Source organism: Cavia porcellus, unplaced genomic scaffold (assembly GCF_034190915.1).
Source record: "Cavia porcellus strain 051 isolate PalLab524CR breed Dunkin Hartley unplaced genomic scaffold, mCavPor4.1 scaffold_1, whole genome shotgun sequence".
Taxonomy (NCBI): domain Eukaryota; kingdom Metazoa; phylum Chordata; class Mammalia; order Rodentia; family Caviidae; genus Cavia; species Cavia porcellus.
Genome location: NW_026947484.1, coordinates 218070429 through 218091952, shown reverse-complemented (window position 1 = coordinate 218091952; position 21524 = coordinate 218070429). Strand labels below are relative to the sequence as shown.

The 21524-nt window shown below is 40.1% G+C and overlaps 1 protein-coding gene across 17 annotated transcripts in view; it reads right to left on the bottom strand.

Moving 5' to 3' along the window:
- Slc8a1 (solute carrier family 8 member A1) overlaps positions 1-21524 on the bottom strand; it is a 370110-nt gene that overhangs the window by 305856 nt on the left and 42730 nt on the right. Inside the window, exon 1 of one of the 17 annotated variants that reach the window (XM_063255998.1) lies at positions 6138-6370. The exons of 13 other annotated variants lie outside the window; for them this stretch is intronic. The gene's annotated coding sequence lies outside the window, so the exon portion shown is untranslated. Of the gene's footprint in view, positions 1-5683; positions 5870-6137; positions 6371-21524 lie in introns of those variants that run through there. 3 more of the 17 variants (XM_063255583.1, XM_063255664.1, XM_013155693.3) reach the window with 3 other exon arrangements.

Genomic DNA, 21524 nt, shown 5'->3' with positions numbered 1-21524 from the left:
TGATGCTTGATCCCCTTCCCAGTGCTAGCCATGGTATTATACAAGGCCTCTGATGCATAAAAGTTCTTAAAAAGAACTGCTTGTGCAGGAAAAGAAAAACCGTGAGAAGTTACAGGAAATTCACCCTTGACTTTGCCCAACACCAATTCATAAATTTTGGGTAGGGGCATACATGCCCAATATTTGACAGTATTAGGGAAAAATGATGTGACACTTTTGAGAGATGAAAGTTCTTTAAAATGGTCTAACTCTCCTCACAGTTGGTGGTCTACCAGTCTACAGAGGAAGTGTGGGTTTGGAGGCAGAGTAAGCAGTCCAATTCTGTAAACCTGTGGTCAGGACTGGGTGCTTTCATGGAGCAAAGAGAACCAAAGGGTGGCCCTAAGCTGCTTTAAGGGGAACCAGAAGGAATAAGAAGTTAGGCTCAAGTTAGAAAGTATCAGGCCCATCAGTGCCAAGCAAATGAACACAAAGCACCCAGAATTATGGAATGGGAAACATAATCCCCGAACTTATGGGAAAAACACGCTAACAGGTGACCTTCCCTTGGCCTTAACTCTGAGTGTTACAGCTTCTCTCCTTCACGGTTAAACTGTAAATTAATCCTACATGTAGGTTTCAAGTGAGGAATACATCTGTGCGGTGATTTATTCTAGCATTTGTTCCAGACCCACAGTTCTTGTGGCGTAGTAGTAACTGGTACACAGAACAGATCCCAAGAGTCTGGAAATAGCTCTGACATTGCCCCTGGCTTGCTCCTGCCATAAATTACTTGGGGCCTGGCTTACATGCTTCATAAATGACAAGGCTTTGTTTTTTAAATCCTTTTCACTCTCTGAGAATAAACTCAAAAATCCCTTCCTCCATGAAGCATTTTCCGTCCAATTCTCTAGCCCCTGCTCATTTATGGATTAGTGATTTATAACACTTTTTCCTGTTCTTTCACATGCAAATGGTCTCGAACATGACATTCCTGACATCAAAAGACACTTATGTAAAAAGAGCACAGCCCTTATATAATATCACTCAATGACCATCACTTATCAACCTGTGGACAAAATATTTAACTGAGCCATAATCTGCATCTTTAAGCCAAGACAATGATGCTTCCTTGCAGCATACTAATAAGCATTAAATAAGAAAACATGCACAAAACAAATAACTTAGTCCTTCATATGCCACTTCATAGTACTGTTAAATAATTGCTTTTCATTGTCTGTATTCTCTGAAAACCTTAGCACAGGGCTTGTAAAAACTGAGTGCTTAATAAATGTCATAGTTGGGTTGACATAAATTGCTGAATCTCCCTCTTGTCTAACTTCACAATACATTCAAGGAAGAACTATTATTCTGACTTCACATATAGTGACATGTGCAGAGCAATTTACTCCACCTCATTTAAAAGTTTAAGATGGACTCTAATGCTTGCACATATTTTCCCAGAGCTAGTACATACACAAGAAACCACTCACCTAACTGGCATTTACACTATCATTTTCTAGGTTACCAGAGTGAATGTTGTAAGATGATATGGTAGAATTGATCCAAAATTGTAAGAATATTACCTTGGGAAAACATTGTGTCCATTTCCTGGAAGACTCAGGGTACATTTTCAGAAAGGACTCAATCTTTGTTATGTTTGCTGCCTCAGAGTAAAATGTTGGTGTGGAAGTTTATCTTTGCCTCTTTGTGGTTACTCTCTACCCCTCTGACAACAGCCCAGCTCAGGCCTTCTGTTTCCTCACACTTCTCCACCAAAAGAGTCTTGGGAAGACGTTCTTTGGGTAGCAGCCTAGTTTTAAACTTCTTTCACTTCCTCTGCTGTGTTCTAGGACTTTCCCTCTGTCAGTGGATGGAGTAAACCAGCCTGAGTTCAAAACTGCACATCTGCCGATGGTACCTCTTTCTTGGGTCATGTCATTGCATTTTATTAGTGACCCGTTAGCTGTAATGGCTTCATTCAAATGAATGGGTTTAGTGCGAATTTTTGATCCTTTAACAACAGTGGACAGATGCTTTGAATCTGGGAATGTTTTACTCAGTTCCAAACCAGATGATAGACTGCTACCTCTGAGGTACCTGTCTCTGACCCAAAAAAACGTGTTTTTGCAGAGTTTTGTTCTCCTTCCATACATTCTCTCCCTTAGGAAATTGGTTAGAAAGTTTCAGGTAAAACTGAAATGCAATTCCTTTAAACGTTTGTCTGTCCCTGTTCTTTTTACACTCTGGAGTAGGAAGATCAAAGGACAGCTGCAAATACAGACAGAAAACACTTCAGGTTTGATAAAAAGCCAGAAAGGGAATCTACAAATAAAATGAGGCATTAAGGACTGTGAGAAACCGTGTTCCCAAATTGAGTTTACACTCTGGACAGAGACAACAGCTCTCCCTGTTTGTATTCAGAACTATCCTTGATGAAAACACATCAGTAAAGCTGTTTGATTCACATGTACAACTGAAAACCTAATCATTAAGTCTTCAAAATATGCACATGCATAAAATGTACTTTGTGGGGTGTGTGTGTGTGTGTGTGTGTTCATGAGAAGCTAGGAAAAAATGGAGACGGGGTGGGGGGCAGAGACAGAGACAGAACACAACTCTCTTTTGGAAAACACAGGAAATGGAAAATAATCCCACCTCATTTAATGAGGCCCCACAGGACTCCCTGAATCCAAATCAAAATCTCAAAAGCAGAGGATGCTAAAGATTTGCACTCTCAGCATCTAGCCCATCCCAGTGGGTCAGAAAACACCTGACATTTACTTCCACTGAACCTCAGATACGTCTCCGGGGACCCCAGATCCCTTTGCTCAGAGATGAAAACAGAAACAGCTAGTTCAGTAATCCACTGCCCTGGTTAGCCACCATTACTGCTGAGAATTAGAGCTGAAGTGATAGACAGTCAAGGAAGCTGTAAGGGATGCTAGACAGAATTGTAGAGTCAAAGAACAGTCAGGGAGAATATTTGCCACAAGAGGGAGCAGTAGAATTTGGTCAGGTGGGAGACTATTTGGTAGAGGTTATGATGGGGGGTCTAAGTATGAGCTTATGGTGAGTCATTATGAAGAACGGATGATACTGGAGAATACTTTAGCAAACAGCCTTTATCTTTTAGAGGAAAGGATGGAAAGAAGAATGAGAGAGAGAGAGAGAGAGAGAGAGAGAGAGAGAGAGAGGATCATGTTCATTCCTAAATTCTTAGCACATGCAATACAACAATTACTTTCTATTTGAAAGCAATATATGCACACATCAAAAAATATAAAGCAAGTAATCTTTTTACAGATTTAATTTTTATTTCACTTTGGAACTTGTTATTTCCATTTGCTTCTTGTCTATATACTGATTTTCCTATACCTGAGGGCACTGTGGAAAAATGGCTGGTCAGACCAGAGGAAATCCTGAAAATGAAATATTAAAGCTCCCAAATTCACTTAGTTTTAGACAAGCACATCCATGATCATAGTGAATGCTTTGCTTTGCTTCTGCTGTTTTTCTAGTAACTTGGTTTTTAAAGGAAAAATGAGATGACTGGATCTCAAGAGCTGTTTTCACCATTTATTTTGTCTAGAAACAGATTAAGCATTAAAGGGAAAGAAACTATGCATCTATTTTGTAAGATAAATAAAAGTTTATTTTTGTCTGATAAAATCATGTTAAATATAGCTTGTCAAGAAATGCTACAGCTCTCTTGAAATATATTTTATTTTTTTAAAACATAGCAAGCTTAAGAGAGTAATCAATGTATTTCCTGCAGATTAGTACTGTAAATACTAATGTAAAGATACCTCATTATATTTTATAAATTTATTTGGAATTATAGCACTAACAGGGCTGTTTTTCCTTCGCCTTCACAGTCAACAAAGGGTTACCTAGCTCTTAGTCTAAATCCAAAATGATAACTAGTCTGGGAAACTTAATAGACAGGTAGATGGAGAAATATGAAGCACCACCTTTATTTTCTTCTATCTTATTACTCTCTTCCCTCCTCTTGTTAAGCTTCTGAGAGAGTAAAGGTGACTGTCACTGATACTCTGACATTCTCTGTAACCCCTGCACGGCCCAACAGCAAATAATGGTTTACCTCTACTGAGCACCCGTCACACACCTTATTTTTTTCTGTTGCTCTAGGAATTAATGGTTCCATTTTAAATAAAACACAACGGTCATTTAAAATCATTTTCACCATTTTAAATGATGAAAAATCAGGGTTCCTTTTATAGTAGGTGGAAGGAATCTTAAAGAGCTCTGAGATCCAAATGAAGCCCTTGGAAAGGCAGAAATTATAAAATGAAAACCGCTTAAGAAAACACATCTTGCTTCCCAGTGAAATCAGTGAGTCCTCCGCCACCGGCTCACTTGCAAAGCCCCCAAAACACAGCAAGCTCTCTCTGTTCCTCTTCCTTGCACACCCAGCTCACCTCCCATTGAAGCAAGTTTGGCCAACCCAGAGAGCTAATTCCAAGTAACACAGGATTTGAAAGAGCAATCTAAAACCAATCATTCCTCGTCAGGCTTTGTTTCCTTATCTGAAATGAATGAAACATCTAGATTCATTTCCTCTGTCTTTTCCTGACTTGCTGCAGGAGAGCTGTGAAAAAGAGGAACTATGAGAGAAAGAGAGAGAGAGAGAGAGAGAGAGAGAGAGAGAGAGAGAGAGAGAGAGAGAGAACATGCACGGAGTGCATAGGGACTTTCAGAATTTTCTCCTGTTACCCCCATTTCTCTTAGGAATCCCAAGGGTCCAGAACTGTGTCTGTTCAATGCCTCATGTCTGAAGCCACTCCTTGAACCAGATCTGATCAGAAAAGATCAGAAATCTCCACCTACTCAGCTAGCTCCTCCATGATCAGGAAGCCTGGACTGTCTTCACCACATCTGTCATTTTTTAAAAAGCTTCTTCCACTACACCTCCCACTGATATCCTTTTTTTTTTTTTTTTTTTTAAGTCTTTACACCTCCAGCAGGACAAAGTTTGTGTTGTTACATTCACAACCACTAGTGGCTGACTAGCACAGAGGCAGAGAGCGCCTTTAAAGGGAGGGGGACAAAGTGCACAGCATGACTTTCCTTCCAGTGACTGCAGACGACATGCACATTGCTCTATTCGAAAAAAAAAAAATTATCTGTTAGATATGATCACCCCTGCTCTCAAACCAAACACTGATATTTTAACTGGGGAGGGAAATACGAATTGCCAGCCAAGTCATTCATCAAAAGGCAACAGTGGAGGGAGGGTGAGTTACAGAATCAAGAACGCACATATGCTGTATTTTTCAAAGCATAGCCTGGAAGGATTTGGGGTTTTTTTTTAGCCCACTGTCCATCTCTGAGACCTCCCTCTTCTTCATGAAGGAGGAGCCAAGAAGGATATCCTCTGCATCTCAGAACACAGACCTTTTCCCCAGGAGCCAGCCCCAGTCCTGAGGCGGATAATGCAGCTGCAAAGTTCCCTTGAGATATGCTGGGGAAAGATGCCTGTGTGTGCAGAATCTCCAACGCACACCCGGCACAGTGCCCAAGGACGCGGGCCCTAGCCCACTCCCCACCTCATTTCTTCCTTGTCTACCCCTCAGCCCGGCCACACCTCCCTCCTCTCCGCAGTCCTCCTGAAGGAGCACCCAGCGCCCGCCAGCAAAGAGAGGGCGCGAAAGTGTGGCCGCACGAAGACCCCAGAGATTACCAGAAGAAAGACGAGCGTGGAGAAGAGCCCAATGGGTGTGGACGTCCGGATCCCCAGGAGAGCTGCCTTCGGGTGGACTTAGCTCCCTACACCCTAAATCCTTCAAGCCCAGCGTGGCACTGGGTGCAGCATCCCTCCTTAGAAGCCCTCTCTTGCCCCTGAAGGCTGCGCCGGCGGGCAGACACCCTCACGCCCAGGAACACCAGCTCGAGCAATTGCACTCTCCGGAAAGCGCGGACACCCAGAAAATGTGCAGGCTCGCGTGCGCGCGCGCGCGCGCTCTGTCACACACACACACACACACACACACACACACACACACACACACACACACACAATTTAGGAAGCCTATCTGGCTAAAACCAAGGAAGTGTAGCCTTACGGCGAGCGGGGAAGCGGGGCAGATACTGGTCTGTGGCTAAATCCCCTCTGCTCGCCCATCCCAAAACCCTACCTGCGTGCAGTGTGAATGGATCCCCAGCTCCTCCACGCGCGTCGGAAACGCTGCGCACTCCCTCCCTTTAAACAGCTCCCGAGCAGGAAGAGGTCGCTCCCATCTTCTCCGGGAAGCACAAAGCGGGCGTCGGCAGCGGCGGCGGGCTGAGTCCCGAGCAGCGCGGCGCTAGCTGGAGCAGGAGCGGGAGCAGGAGCCGGAGCGGCGGCGGCGGGCAGCGGTGCGCGCGGGCGGGCGGGAGCGGCGCGGAGGCCGGCGGGCGGGGAGGGCCGAGGCCGGCGGGCGCGCGCTCCTGCCTCCTCCCTCTCCTCCTCTCCTCCTCTCCTTCCTCGCCCTCACCTCCTCCTCCTCCTCCTCCTCCTCCTCCCTCCCGCGCACCCCGCCCGCAGCCGCGCACCGATTTGCTCCCGCGCGCTGGCCAGGCTGCCCGCGGGCTCCCGCCGCCGAGACCCTTGCGCACCCCTCCGGTGCCCGGGCGATCGTGGGGGTGGGGAGCCGGCGCGTCCCCGAGCCCCTGGCAGGAAAGGAGCCCCCACAGCCTCCTGGTCTCTGAACGCTGAGAGTATTTTTCGCTTTTCTCGCGGCTCTGGGCCCCGCAGTGCGTTGTAGCCGCGCGCGCTTGCACTGTTCTCCCGGGCACCCAGCCCGTGGGTTCCACGCGCAGACTGGCGCTGCAACTTTTCTTTTGAACCTTTCTTACCTCATCCACAGATAGAACCCCGACTCCCACTCGCCTACCCGTTTCTCACCTCTGAATTTGTTACTCCAGATATATCTTTCGTCCTCCACATTCTACCCCTGTGCTAAAGGAAGCTTTCTTTTAGTAAAGCGATCTGGGGATGAATCAACGATTAAAAAAGAAATAATTCTTACTCTGTGTTTTTCCTACATATCAGTTATGCAGCCGTCTACGCTAGCTACTAGATGCTGAACAAGCAGCTAAGGCTAGGAGAGTGAGGGGTTTCCCCAGCCAAGGAGTCTTGTTGGTATTTCCCAGCAAAGATTGCAGCTCACCTGGGAATAAAGACCAAGAGGCTGTTTAGTGTGAAAGCCATGCCGCTTTTAAACTACAGAGAAGAGTAAAAGCTGCACACTGAGACTGAGTCAGGGAAGACCTAATGCAGCAATCGACGAACCATTCATTGCCCTTTCCAAGAGAAGCCTTATCACTGCCAATACATCACTTCCCCATAATTAATAAAGGAGCACTGCAGCAGGCCCTTGCTTTCTTGACAACTCATTCATCCTTACAAATCCTTAATGACTTGGCAGGATGAAAGGTGAGACCCACTGTGGAGTTCATGGCTCCCAGACCTGGCTGCACGTCAGACACACCTGGGAATGCAGTCTGATGCTGTAGAAGCTGGTACAGATGCTGATATGGTAGCGCTGGGCGGGGGCCCAGTCTGTATTTGGGAGCACCAGTTGATACTGGCCTTTGTGGCTTGCTACTGTGTGGGACGTCGGGAGCTGCTATATGGAGACAGTAAGCAGAAGGAAAGCAAAGCAAGAGACAGAGTTTAAGATTTTTAGAGGAGCTCTTTGCTGGTACTTACAGTGCTGCTCTGGCTGTCAGACCTCAGGAAATGAGAGATTCTGACTCCAGAATCCTAATTTGACTCTGCAAAAAAGAGGAGGGAATGGGAGAAGACAGAGAAGGTGCCTTCCTCTGCCACCTTGCCAGTGGCTGTGCCTCACTTTCTCTGGGACAGCTTTTAAAAATACCACTGGTTAGGCCACACCCCAGGCTGATTAACTTGGAGTCTCTGCAACTAAAATTTATGCATCAGTAATTGGATTGTTTTTTTAAAGTCCCCTGGTCCATGTGCAGTGAAGGTTGGGAACAAATGCTCTAGGCCAGTGCTCCTTCAGAGTGCATGTGGGTATGGATCAGCTGTGGGCTCAATTTCTTATTCATTAGAGCTCTGTGGCACAGAGTCTGCATTTCTAGGAAACTTACAAATGACAATGCTGATGCTCCCTGAATGAGGAGGGTTCTTTCATATCTGTTTAGTGATTATGGACCCCAGTTTGGGAGAAGAACTTCCAAGTTGCCTTTTATCTTGAAAATTTGCAGGAATCCTTTTTTGCTAAGAACATTCTCTTTGCTGAGTCAAATGCTCTTAGGAGCCACTCTCTACAGGGACTTTTTGTTAAGACTTCACTGACTAGTGACATGTGGGGAGATACAGAAGGTTGTCTTCTCTCTGTTCAAGTGTGTCCTCAGCCAAAAGCTGACATCCAGGAACTGTGAGAGGCAGCTCTTTGGCTCTGGACTCAGTGAAAGGGGCTTGGAGAGAAAAGTCGCTGATTTCTAAATGACCCAGAAAAGACTGTAACTAAAGACTCCAGGCACAGGAAATAGAACACAGGTTTAGGAGACACGGGAAAGAGCTAAATGAATATGTGAGCAGTAAACTCTATCTCAGTGGAATAGATTTTATAGGAAGGGTGTGGTCTGTATTGCTATTACAGACAAGATTTTTTTGAAAGTTCAAGTATATTTGTGACAAAGAATGACAACAACTTGGGTATTTAAATGCCTAACAGTGATACCTAAAGTTTAATGTTGTAGCCAAAAGGACTTTAAAATTACATCTCTGTCCTCCTTATTCTTTCTTTTTCCTAGTCTACTCTGATAGGTTAATTTGAACACTTGGGAAAAAAAAAGACATTACATGCTCTTTTCTTTATCTCCAGTCATTAAAAAGAAGCAACCTAGTGCCTCAATATCTGAACCTCTAATTTTCTTTTTTTTTTAATAGACATCTTTATAATGGTTCCAGGACCTGGGGCAAATTAAACCTTTTGCTCCCTCTTAAATGTCATACATGACTGGATTTTTATTGCAAGAATTATCAAAGGCTACATCATCAGCACAAGGCAACTGGGGACTACAGCTCCAGGTAAGGAAATAGTGCGGCTGCTGCGGGCTGCACCTGAGAAGGTGACGATTTACATTCTGATTGCAGTGGTGTTGCTTGATGGCTTTTTCATAGATTGAGTGCTATTCTTTTCTCTGGATTGGGATTTAGAGACACTACCCTCCACTGATAGCTTGCCAAAACAGTGTAAAGCAGCAGCTTAGGGGCTCCCTAGGAATAGCACTTAAATAGATTCTAAAGATGGCCGGTTTTCTGAACTATTTCCTAGCAAACAGTCAGGAGTTCCTTTAGCATATTCGTTTTCAAACCAAGTATAAATGATATAAATTTGGTCTTTTTATTCAGTTTACAGAAAAATTAAAATGAGATCATAGATACCAAAAATTGTTATTAAAATATTTGATAGTTATTAAAATATCCCATAAGTTTTTGCTGTAGGGAAAACAAGTACTTTCTTGTAGCTTTTTTTTCAATTTTACTTCGAATTACCTAAGTCAGAGTTACCACAACTGTTTTTTTCCATGTGTTAATATAGTGGTAGTCATGCCCCCATCTACACACACACACACACACACACACACACACACACACACACATTTCCTACTCTGCCAGCGTCATCCCCTGTTATGATGCCACCTGATAGCATCAGTCTCACACTCATCATCCTGATTGTTATGGTTGGAACTCAAAATGCCACCCCATCCCCCACCCCTGCCTTAAGAAAATCATTGTGTTGAAAACTTGGTCTTCGAGGAGAAATTGGATAATGAGCACTCTGCCTTCACAGTTGAGAGCATTCTTGGGAGTTGATGGAACCTTAGGAGGTGGGACTTCACTGAAATGAGTGAGCCATGGGCCTGCGCCTGGTCCCAACCCTTCCTTTCTGACTGTCTGCTTCTTAGCCTGGATGAGGTAGACAGATTTTCCCCACCATGTGCTGCGGGCCTATAGTAATAGGAGCGAAAAACCATGGACCGATACCACAAGCTCAAATAAATCTCTCCTCCCTTAAATTGCTCATGTCAGGCATTTTATTACAGCAGTGAAAAGCTGATTTATGCACTGGTTTTTACATAAGAAGAAGGCATTGCAGTACTCCAGCCAGGCTAGTAGTGGAGTACAGCAGTAGCCATTCCACATTTCTCCACCAGGCTCTTTATTTTGATCTTCAGCTTGTCTGTGCTGCCTGGGTCCAGGGTCTTTGATTTAAGAATGACCATGGGGATTCTTTGTTGACTTCTATGCGCTCTTCTTCTTCCCTGAGATCTTCTTTCTTCAGTTGAATTTTTACTTCTCTGCTTTGTTTTGAACAGTTTAACACCACCACTGTACCCCCTTCTAGTGTGAATGCTTGTAGTTGATAAAAATCCACAGAGCAAGAACAACCATCCAGGGGGAGACTTGAAGTTACAACCTTTCTCTTCTGAGCTACGTTACTGAGGGGAAACCCACTTCCTCTGAGCCTTCAATTAGTTTGTTGCAGTCTTGTGATTGCAGAGACCTGCAATTCTATATTTGGTCAACTTACATTCAAGGGTTGGGCTCTATAGAATTCTGATGCTTTCTTTCTTTCTTTCTTTCTTTCTGTCTGTCTGTCTGTCTGTCTGTCTTTCTTTTCTTTCTTCTCACTGCTCCTTTTTTATATGAGGAAAATACCAAATTTATCTGTGTTTATTCAATGGCACCATCATTATAAAAGCAATTAGTGGCTCAGAAAAGAACAACTGTCTGATTCAGACTTACAAGTCAAAGTACTCACTCTTGCTTTGGGGATGTGGAGAAGTGTTTTATAAATTCTGGAATCTCGGGCTGGGGATTTAGCTCAAGTACCTGGCTAGCAAGTACAAGGTTGTAAGTTTAATCCCCAGTAAACCCCCCCCCCCAAAAAAAAATTCTAGAATCTTAATATCTTTTGTCTGGAAATTCTTGATCATAAAATCTTTCTTCAAGAAGTTGTAAGAAGTTGCTTAGCTTCATTCTTGACCATAGTAATCAATAAATGATGCCATCATTAGCAATAGTAGAATATGCATGTAAAAGTTATATCCATATTAATTTTAAAAACCTAAATAACTAGATTCTCCATAAACAGGCCATCTCATAATTTATCATAGTTCTTCCATGATTTTTGTTATTCAAAATTCTATATGCAGTGAGTAATCCAGGAAAATATGCATTTCTGCCTTAAAGAAAGCACTTTCTGTCTCTATAATGAAATAAACTGTTTGCATTTTCTGATTTTATCAGCACATACAGTTCACAATATTTTTTTCTTTTTTTAATGTGTGGATATCAACCAGATCACCTATCTTTTAAATCTGAGAATAGAATTTCAAAGAGTCATTTTAAATCCTATTATAATTCAGATTTTCTTTGTCACAGTGATGTTGTTAACTGAAGGCCTTACAGGACATAAACTTCTCTACTAAGTTTGCAGACTTTCTCAATATAGATTCACGGATTTCCCATCAACACCAACTCAAAATGAGTCACCAGGGGTGCTCTGTCTTGGGCTAGTGCTCTGCGAAGCCCAGTTCTGAACCAACGTCCCTGAGAGATTGCATGTCGCTTTTTCAGTGAACTTCTCTTCTGAAGTGTCATCTCTGATGTATAGTTCCCTCACTGCGTCTTCAATCACTGGCCGCTGATTTGAATCTGAGAGCTGCCAGTATTTTACTGGTTAAAACAGTGCCTACAAAGTAGCTCTTGGACATGATCATAACAAAGAGACTTCGAGGCAAAATGCACTGAACTTCTGTGTGTCTTAATCTATGATTCTAATGATGCTGGATCTGCTACAACCAGAAGTATCTAGACAGTGAAAGTGTATGTTCTTATATCTAAAAATTCAGACTTATTCACTGCCCTAAGAATTGTTAGTAATCACAACCAAGTAAAGTTCAGAAACTACGTTCTATTTCCTGGGTACTTTTGTTAGTACATGTTTGCAGTACATAGTGATTACATTCATTGTGAAGTGTTGGTACATGCAGTTACACATTTTAATTCTTTTCTTCACTGTCTTCACTCATCTGCTCTCCCTGCATCTCTTGGTACCCTTTTCCTTTGCAAAAGATCTATCTCCATGTTTCTTATGGTCATTTATTTTGGTCTATAATTTATTTATGTTTTGGGTTTCTCATGTAAGAAAAGTTGTACACTGTTTAACTCATGATCTGATTTATTTCACTAAACAGTCTGGTCTCAAGGTGCATTTATTTTCCTACAAACGACTCAAGTTTCATTTTCTTTCTTCTAGATACCATCATGTCACACGAAAAACTTAGCTATCTTTGTATTTGTTTCAACATTTCTATGTACATCAAAATAACCAGTAAGTTATTTGTGTAGGTGTGGAAGATACTTGCTTCTACAACTTATTCTTATGTAATAAAGTATTAAGATCTAGTTGGAAGAACATGGTTACTTTTATCTTGTAGACTGAGTATGAAAATACAAATGAAGGCTGGAGATACAGATCAGCGGCACAGCGCCTGCCTGGCAAGTGCAGGGTCCTGAGTTCCATTCCTGGTACTAAAAAAAATTAAAATATTAAAATATTGAGAGAAAGAGAGAGAGAGAAACAATACAGAGCAGTTTACTCAATCATAGTTTCACTTATGTATCAAATCATTTGTTTTAAAATCATACTGAACCCCAGATCTCTATCTTGGAGATTCTCATGTTTTTGGGGGTGTGGGTGGGCAAATATTTTTGTTTTTCATGATATTCTGTTAAGTTCTCTAGGTAGTTCTAAAGTGTAGGCGGGGCAGGAAACCACCACTGTAAGCTTAAGTAGATAATTAATTATAAAGACTGGTGAAAAGATTCCTTATATTGATCACAATATATTTTCTATTCTGCTTCACTGGATATTGACTTAACAGAATATAAAAATGAGGACTTTTTGTGAAAATTTATAAACTCTTATACAAATTTTAGGGCCTTCTTGAGTCTTTCAGAGGCAAAAGAGTGTCTTAATTAACCTGACAAAGACATATAGTCAGATTGGAAGATATGACCAGATAAGTACAGTCCATGACAGTTGGGCCAATATCTTTTCTGTTCTCACTCTTGAAATACTCTACCCCTTGTATCTAGGACATTTTTTGGAGCATAGTGGATGAATTAATTACACGCATGTTGCACACTGGAAGGGGACTATTTTATGCGGTAAGAAGATAGTTTTTGCTTATAGGATAAATTCTTTGGCTCGTGTCCACTGCAAATTGTAACGTAATACCAATTACCTCCTTGTAGCTGAGTGCAGGCCCTGGTTAGCACTGAGATAGTCACTGTATCTACTCTCACGGCCTGCCTGGCCACCTGCTTTGTGATGACAGACAGATTGTCTATTACACTGCAGGAGCCTGAGCCACACAGCGATGGCAATCTGACCAGGCCTCAGGCTTGAGCCTGTATGTAAACTGAGCCTTTGTTACTTATCTCAGGCATTACTTATAAGCTTTCCTTTGGCCCCGTTTATAAGCAAGTCAGTGAATCTCTTATTTCCTCATTAAGTTCAGTAAGCATGTGCTTTAGGGGTGCCGTGCTTAAATTTTTAAAAATTATTTTTCAAGAATCAAGGAACCCTGAGCTTTTGGATTATGTTGACCCAGTCATTGTATATCTTATAAAAGGCAGAAAGTTGAACAAGCAGAGAAAAATCAAACACAGCTTACAGTCATCATATTAATTCATTTGTTCATTCATTCCTTCATGTATACATTCATCAAATATCTATCAAGACCTATTCTGGGCAAGGCACTGTCATCCCAGACAGTGAAGAAAGAACAGGAGAAAAGCATCAATAAAATTCCTACTCTCTTGGAACTTATATTCTATTAGAAAAAACAACATGCAGTAATAAACAAATTAACACATTGAAGGGTGTCAGAAAAATATAACTATGAAAACAATAAAACAAGGAAGATGCAATAGGGTGTTTTGGGAGGATGTACTAGTCTAGTTGGCCAGCTCCATGGAGATGTGAATGCTTTAAAGCATTCCTACTGATGACACCATCATTTTTTCTTGATTCCAAGCAGATTAAATGAGAAACATTGTATTATGTTTGCGTGATAATTTTTCCTGTACTGCACTGAAGCTCTTCTGGAATTGCCACATCAAAACCACTGAACCTTTTTAGTGGACAGATACATGGTCACAAGAGTCTCCTCCATATTCAGGGACCTGCTCAAATTATATAAACCCCTCTGATGTCTCAGTGCTACTGGGAGTGAGAGTCTCAGAATGCCCCCAGGAGTTCCATACAAAGTTACAGCACTCCTTGTAAGGTGTAGATGCTATAAAACTCTAAATGCCCTGTGGTTTTATTTAATAAATAGCATCTCAGTAATGTACCCAAATGACCAGCTTTACATAAATAAGCCCCATAGTATGTGAGTTCTTTACCACAAAGGCAACAGCATTGGTAAGGAGAGAAGGAATTCTCATGTGCATAAACTAATAGTGGTTCAGCTCTTCTTTAATGGGGATCTGCATCACTTCCCTGTCCTTCTTTCTCCAATTATTTGAAATTACCCAATACACACGCGTGCGTACACACACACACAACACACAAACACACACACCATCAACAAACTCACATTCATTATTCTTTAGTATAGCTGCATATTTGTTTAGTGAAAATTTTGCAAATATGCATGGAAATAATAGTGAACTTCTTGTTTTTATTTATTTCTTTACAGCCTTTTACATGCAGAATTTTTATACTTTGTTTTAAATCTGTGTGAAGTATCTCAGGCTAAAGTGCAATATGACCCATGTATTGCTCTGTTATGAAAGGAATGATATCAAATTTGAAGCCTAAAAATAATATATAAATTATACATCTTATGGACCTTAACACAGGTATTGTTGTTTTATTTTCTTCCTGTTTATTTTGTCAAAAAAGGAAGAAAATTCTGAATACAGAACTTGTTCAAGGAAAGGTAACACTTGGATGGAAAATTATTTAACACTCTAAAGTGCTTACCTAATTCATAACACAAAGCCAATGTGTGAATAAATGGTGCAAATTAATGGAATATACCACATTATAGGGCAGTCACATAATGGAAATTTTGAAGCATATTTACTTGCTGGATTTTAAATCATTTAGGCAGTAAATAGTGAGTTACTACTACATTCGGATATATAGTGATTAAAAAGCACACTAGATACCATCTATGATCCCTAGAATTTAGTCTCTAAAGCAGAATTATTTCAAGATATTGAAGGAGTGAATGCTGTGTGGCTTATGAAGGTAAATGTTTATGGCATGTCTGAGACATTAATGTGGGCATGACCAGTGGTAAAGAGACCAGAGAAGAGATGATTAAAGTTATCTCAAAGAGAACCCAAGTAATGACATTAAATGACAATCCTTTTTCCTCAACTTGGCTCTATGCTTGGCACAGTTTCATTACTTCCAGGACTAACAGTTTTTAAAAGCACTATTTTCATTTTGATGGAGACATTCTGGATGCTTTCACCCAGAACACATATGATTTCTATAAGGCAGTTAGTAGGCTAAGAAAAGAATTCCCTTTAAAGACTTGCACACTACCCAGGGAATGGGGGTGGTAGTCTGCTTCAGAAGCCAGAGAGTATTTCATCACTGAGATGATGAATGATGATGATAAAAGTAAAGAGACTCTCGGTTGGTTTTATTATTGTATTTAGATTCTCTGCAGACAATGCACCCCTTTATCTTTGCACCTTAGATTTACTGCTCCCACTTCCTCTACCCATGATGTGCTGCTGTCTGTTAGATAGGTTAAAGCAACCTGTGAATATCTGGTCTTCTTTATACAACATAGAGCTGAGCTGTAAGGGAATATGTGAAAAAAATCCCTTATTCACTTTCAAACATTAAAATCTACTAAGAAAGCTGAATGGAACCAACTTTGACAAAGTATGAGCTTTAGATAGAGCCTCTTACTTCCCCTAACTACAATTAATTTTACTATTTTCCTATCATTTTAGAGTTACACGAAATCAGTGGGGGAAATCTGAATATACATGAAGATCATCTATGAACATTTGATTATGTCTTTTGTTAGTATATATACATATATATGTATACATGTCTAAATTTATTGTTGTTAAACACATTATTAGTTGGATAATATGTCAAACAGTAAAGTCAACTGCTTTAATCTTCGATGTGTGTTTCTGACTCCTCTTCTGACACATCTTAATCTAATACAAACTGGAAAACTACATTTATTACTATGAGAAATCTAGTATTCATTTACCGTTTCTTGACCTTATAAGATTTAGTTGTAAAATAAAAAGCACATTATATTTTTAAATGTTTATCTCCACATTTTAAGGCAAAATGTCTTCATGCTGTTTAAATGAATGCAATTAATCAATGTTAATTAATCAAAATTAGGCATATTTAAAGAAACTTTATTTTAACTGTTATATTTTTATACATAAAATTAATATTAGAAAAACTTAATGAGTTTCCTGACAAATTTGGAAACTTTATTCTTGTTAGAGACAGTATCTATTGTTAGAAATAAATCAGAGGTGTGTTTGCACTTTGTGGAATAGACTTGACTTTTATTACCATTGCCTATGAGCTAAATAATCACGGATGAAAATTGTTCATTCATTGACTAGTTTCCTAATCAAGTATATTATGGGTGACTGTTAAGCAAGACACTGAGTTAGATATAACAAGCAGCAATGGACAAATGGGGCTTTCATTTTGGGGAAGGAAATAGCAGCGAAGCAAATTATACAATGTACTATTTTAACATTGTAGTAACCAGCAGCAAGAAGACACTAGGAGGATTTTGACATTGTCTAGCAGTTTGAGCTGGCCTATTTTAGGGAAGTGTTCACAGCTCTCAAAGATGACAAGCCACTGGAAAGATGACTCCTAGAAGAGCGGAGTGAACTCAGTGTTGTCTTGGAGAGAAAAGGCTCTGCATGTTAAGGCCCTGAGGTGAGAAGGTGGGGGAAATTGAAGGGAAGTTTCAGGATGGAGAGCCCAGATGTTGGGGAAGGTGTTGCAAAAGCTGATGATGTAAGAAGGGTTCTGAAGGACTTAGACTTGACCTTTGGCCTTTTCCTTGAGAACGTGATGACTCTGCTGTTTCACTCTGAGGCCTGGCTTTAGTTTCATCATAGAACAACTTAACCTTACAATGCCAGAATTCTTCTGTCCCTTTCCTATCTTTCTTCTCATATTATTTAGCAGAAATCCTTCTGAGTTAGACGTTAGGAGATATTTGACAATTGTAAATTAAGTCATATTTTCTAGATATGATTTTACCTTCACTGCTGTGCCTTATTAGTGGTCTCCTATATGATTATCAGTAATCACCGCAATTAGTAAAATTTCCTGCCAGATTGCTTTTCAAATTACTTGGTGGCACCTGGTTCTTTTATGACACATGCCTTCCTAATATGTTATTCCAAATTACTCTCAGATACATGGATCAAGGAGAATGATTTAAAAATAAATATTGATCATTCATGTAACAAAAAAAGCATTAATTTAAGTGTGGAAAGGAACCAATGTGTTTCTGAACTTTAAAAGATTCCTACACTTCCATATGTTCATTTCCATCATGGTACAGAAACAAAACAATGATGGTTCATGAATTGGCCCCTCTGCTAAGAGTGGTGGAGGAGAGTACCCACTAGTTCCTAGTCTGAAATAAAAGGAATAAATGGCAGCAAAAAGTGCTTCCATGATTGTAAAAAGGAGCAAATAACATCTGACTTCCCAGTCTTGGTCTACCGTCTGCTTTGCATCATATACTCATGGAAAAACCACTGGGGGGAAACAGGGTGGGGACTTGATGTTAGAGAGATACTGGATTTTAAATGATCTAAGGAGTAATGTTGTAGTGGAGAGATGAGATTGAAGCTGTGGATTGGCTAGGGCTCTACCCAGGACGGGAAGTGAATTTTGTGTGAGGTCATGAGTTGGATGGATCAATCTATAAAAGAACAATTGCACATAAGGTCCCTCAGTGCCTGGAAGAGATATGATTCAATATGATTCCAGAGTGCCTCTGGACAGTTGAGCATTTTGCCCAATCACACTGAACATAAAACGGGTGAGATTAGTCAGTGGCAGGAAACATCCCGAAAGAAGCTGTAACCTGGCCTGCCTCTTACCGTGCCTCTTACCATAAGGGAAGAAGGTAGGCAAGGGAGTAAGCACTGTCTCTTTGCTTTCCAAGGCTCCAGAATCAAACTTCTCCACTGGGATACTCCCAAGGGGAAAATCTGAAAATTCATGAAGTGTTTTGTTGTTGTCATAATAATGTAGAAGCTGCTGAGGATATTCATTGGGCCAGAGCCAGAAATGCAACACATCTCGCGGTGTATGGGAACAGGCAATTAATTGTCCTTCATTCCATATAAATTTCAGGTTTCCAAAGTGCATTTATGCAGGTGAAAATTCTATCATTCTAAGCCTATATCCTTACTCTCATTTTTATTGTTCTGCATGTTTTAATGTATACTGACTTTTGCAGGAATAAACTATTGTGCATAATGAAGAAAGATTGTGTTTCTTTTAGAATTTAATAAGAACTCTTTACTGCTTTTGGAAAATCACTGCAGACAAGGTTGCCTGTTAGTGTTTATGGCTGTTGCCCTTGGTTAGTTCTATCTATTTCATGGGGTAAGCTGAGCTCCATACCTAAACTAATGTGGCCAAATTTGAGTATTTATACTGTGTGAAAATACTGATTTATTTCAAAAGATTATCATGTGTACCTTTTTGTGTTATAGTTGGAGCATTCTGTAGAATTTTAAACATATATATATATATATATGTTTTATTATCAATTTTATTTAAAAATAATGTACTCTAGCTTTGTTTAAAAAGGGTATTATGATCTGAATATATCTCCCAAAATTCATGTATTGGAAACAAAATCTCCAGTGAAACAGTGTTGGGAGGAAAGACCTATCAGGAAGTGTTTGTAACACAAGGCCTTCTCTCTTGCAAATGGATTAATGTCAGCCTAAAGATGCGTATAGGAGTGGATTTGGTCTCTTATCCTCTTCTGTCTTGGGAAGACATAGGGTTTTCTACCCACTTGTCCTTCTCGCTTCCACCTTCTCTGTGTGAGAACACAAGGTTCTCACCACATGCCAGAACCTTGATCTTGGACTTCTTGATCCCTAGAACTAGGAAAATAAAGAGTCTGATCTCTAACTACCAGTCTCAGATATTTTGTTCTAGCTATGCAAAAGAGACTAAGACCAGAAGGAAATTTTGCTAGTGAATTGATAACCTATCCAGGTTATTATAAATGTAATGTGCTATTGTGAAAGCAGGGCTTAGGGAAAAAGTTTGAATTAATTATGAGACTGACATTTAACAATAGATAGGAATGAGTCACTTAGCAGAATGGGGCTCTTTCAGTAACTAAAAGTGCCTGATGATGTTCTGGACTGATATGACTTTCAGAGAGTTATTGCAGGAAGGAAGCTCTGCTGGGTTCCACCATAGTCTGTCACTGGAAAATATCATGGAACTGTGAGCCTCCTGCAGCCTTGACATCCAATAAGACGGTCAGCTACCTGTCACACCTCTGAAGAATGGAAAGTTCTGTCACTAATTGCTAGTAAAACTACAGCTTCTCTGAGTCTTGGTTCCTTTGCAAATTTAGGATGTAATAATGTTTCTGCTTCTTTCAATATTATTGTGCAGGAAATGCAATCCTGTAGCTTCTTGCATCCATAGTACCCAGGCCCATGATGTGCATATAGTAATACCTAATAATTCATGTTTTCTGTTGACTGTGCCCTGTTTTCTTCGAGTGAGCATACATGCTGACATTCACAATTTAGACACCATATCTCCTGGAAGCTAGTTAATGCCTTTATTTACATGTATAAGATCCCTGAGAAGCTACATATGATTGACATCATTAACTGCTTGTGAATACCTGACAGCACTAAATATAATAGTGGCTGCATATTCAGATTAGTAAATCATATATCCTACAGGAACCAGTACTCAAAAAACAAACTGCAGACAGAGGAAGAGAAGCTGCACATAAGTTTTAAAAGGAAGATTGAATTGAGAGGAAACTCCCACCTGGTGTGCACCAGGAGGGCAGTTCATTACAGATTCTATGGAGAGGACTGGAGCAATTCCAGGAGGCTGGCTGGAGGCTAAATTGGTTAGAGCACAGTGCTTGTCATGTCTGTCCCTTAGGGTATCTACCTGACCTCTAGGAAGGTTGTTCAACACCAGTTTTTCCCCACAGGCTTTACTGTTAACCCCAACTTTTCTATCCTAGAAATGCTTTTTTTTTGCATAGAGGTGAGGTAGCGCTGGAACATTGTTGCAAACTCAATCGCATTACTAAAGGAATCATCTGAAGTGAACACACATACCCTGAAGAGAACTGTGCTGCCCTATAGAACACGTGGTAGCAACACTCCCCCAAAGGTCAACATTGTGAAATCCGAAGGCGAGCGTTTTAACTGCTGTTAAATATAGATACAGAGAGGATGAAAGTCTAAACTATGTCGTTTACTGCTCTAAATTACCTTTCTCTCATTTAAAAGCATTGGTGGCTACTGTTGTCTCCTTTTATGCTTGTTCTATAGAGTAATATTTGTTGGATTTTTGCTCTTTTTAAAGACATTTTTCCTTAATTATAGGTCATATAATGTGTCTTTCCATTTGATAGTCACATGAAAAAAACATCATAGTGTCTATCTCATAATTTTCTTCAGACTTCTGCACACTTGGGTTGGGGATTTCACTTGGCAACATAAGCACCTGCCTGGCATGCGTGAGATCATGAGTTCAATCCCTGGTACAAAAAAAACAAAACAAAACAAAACAAAACAAAACAAAACAAAACAAAAAACGCTGAACACTTTAATTAAATCTCAATTTTCTCTTTTTCCGAAGAAAACAATAGAGGCTTTATGTCAGACTTTAAATTTATTAGTGTATTCACTATCTTTGTCTAGTATATTAATGATTTGCATTAAATTTTATGGTCTTCTATCATACTCATAAAGAAATTTGACAACAAAATTGGAATAAAGAATTTTTCCATATGTGGCTGAGCTTCAAACCTGACATACAACAGATTTATGCAGTTAGCTATTAGTGTAACTTTAACCAAATTACTTCAGCTTCCTATTTTTCAGGTTACATATCTGTAAAATAGAAGTATAGCATAGATTTTCATCTCTTTCCCTTATGGAAACATTGAAACATCATAGTATGAATTCTCAATGATTATTCTTCTATATTCAAATCTTACTTTGATTACACTGTATTTTATAAGCAAGTGATGGAACATTATTAGCAGCTCTCTGTATTGCTGGAAATTCTTTTGTTACATACCATGTATAATCATTCCTTTTCTCTGGAAACGTAATTTGGTGATAATACAAACTTTAGTGCCATTCATTTATTAAAAAATAATTGTTGTTTATTGTTCTTTATGTAAATTGTATACTATTATTTTCTTTTGCAAAAATATGCTTG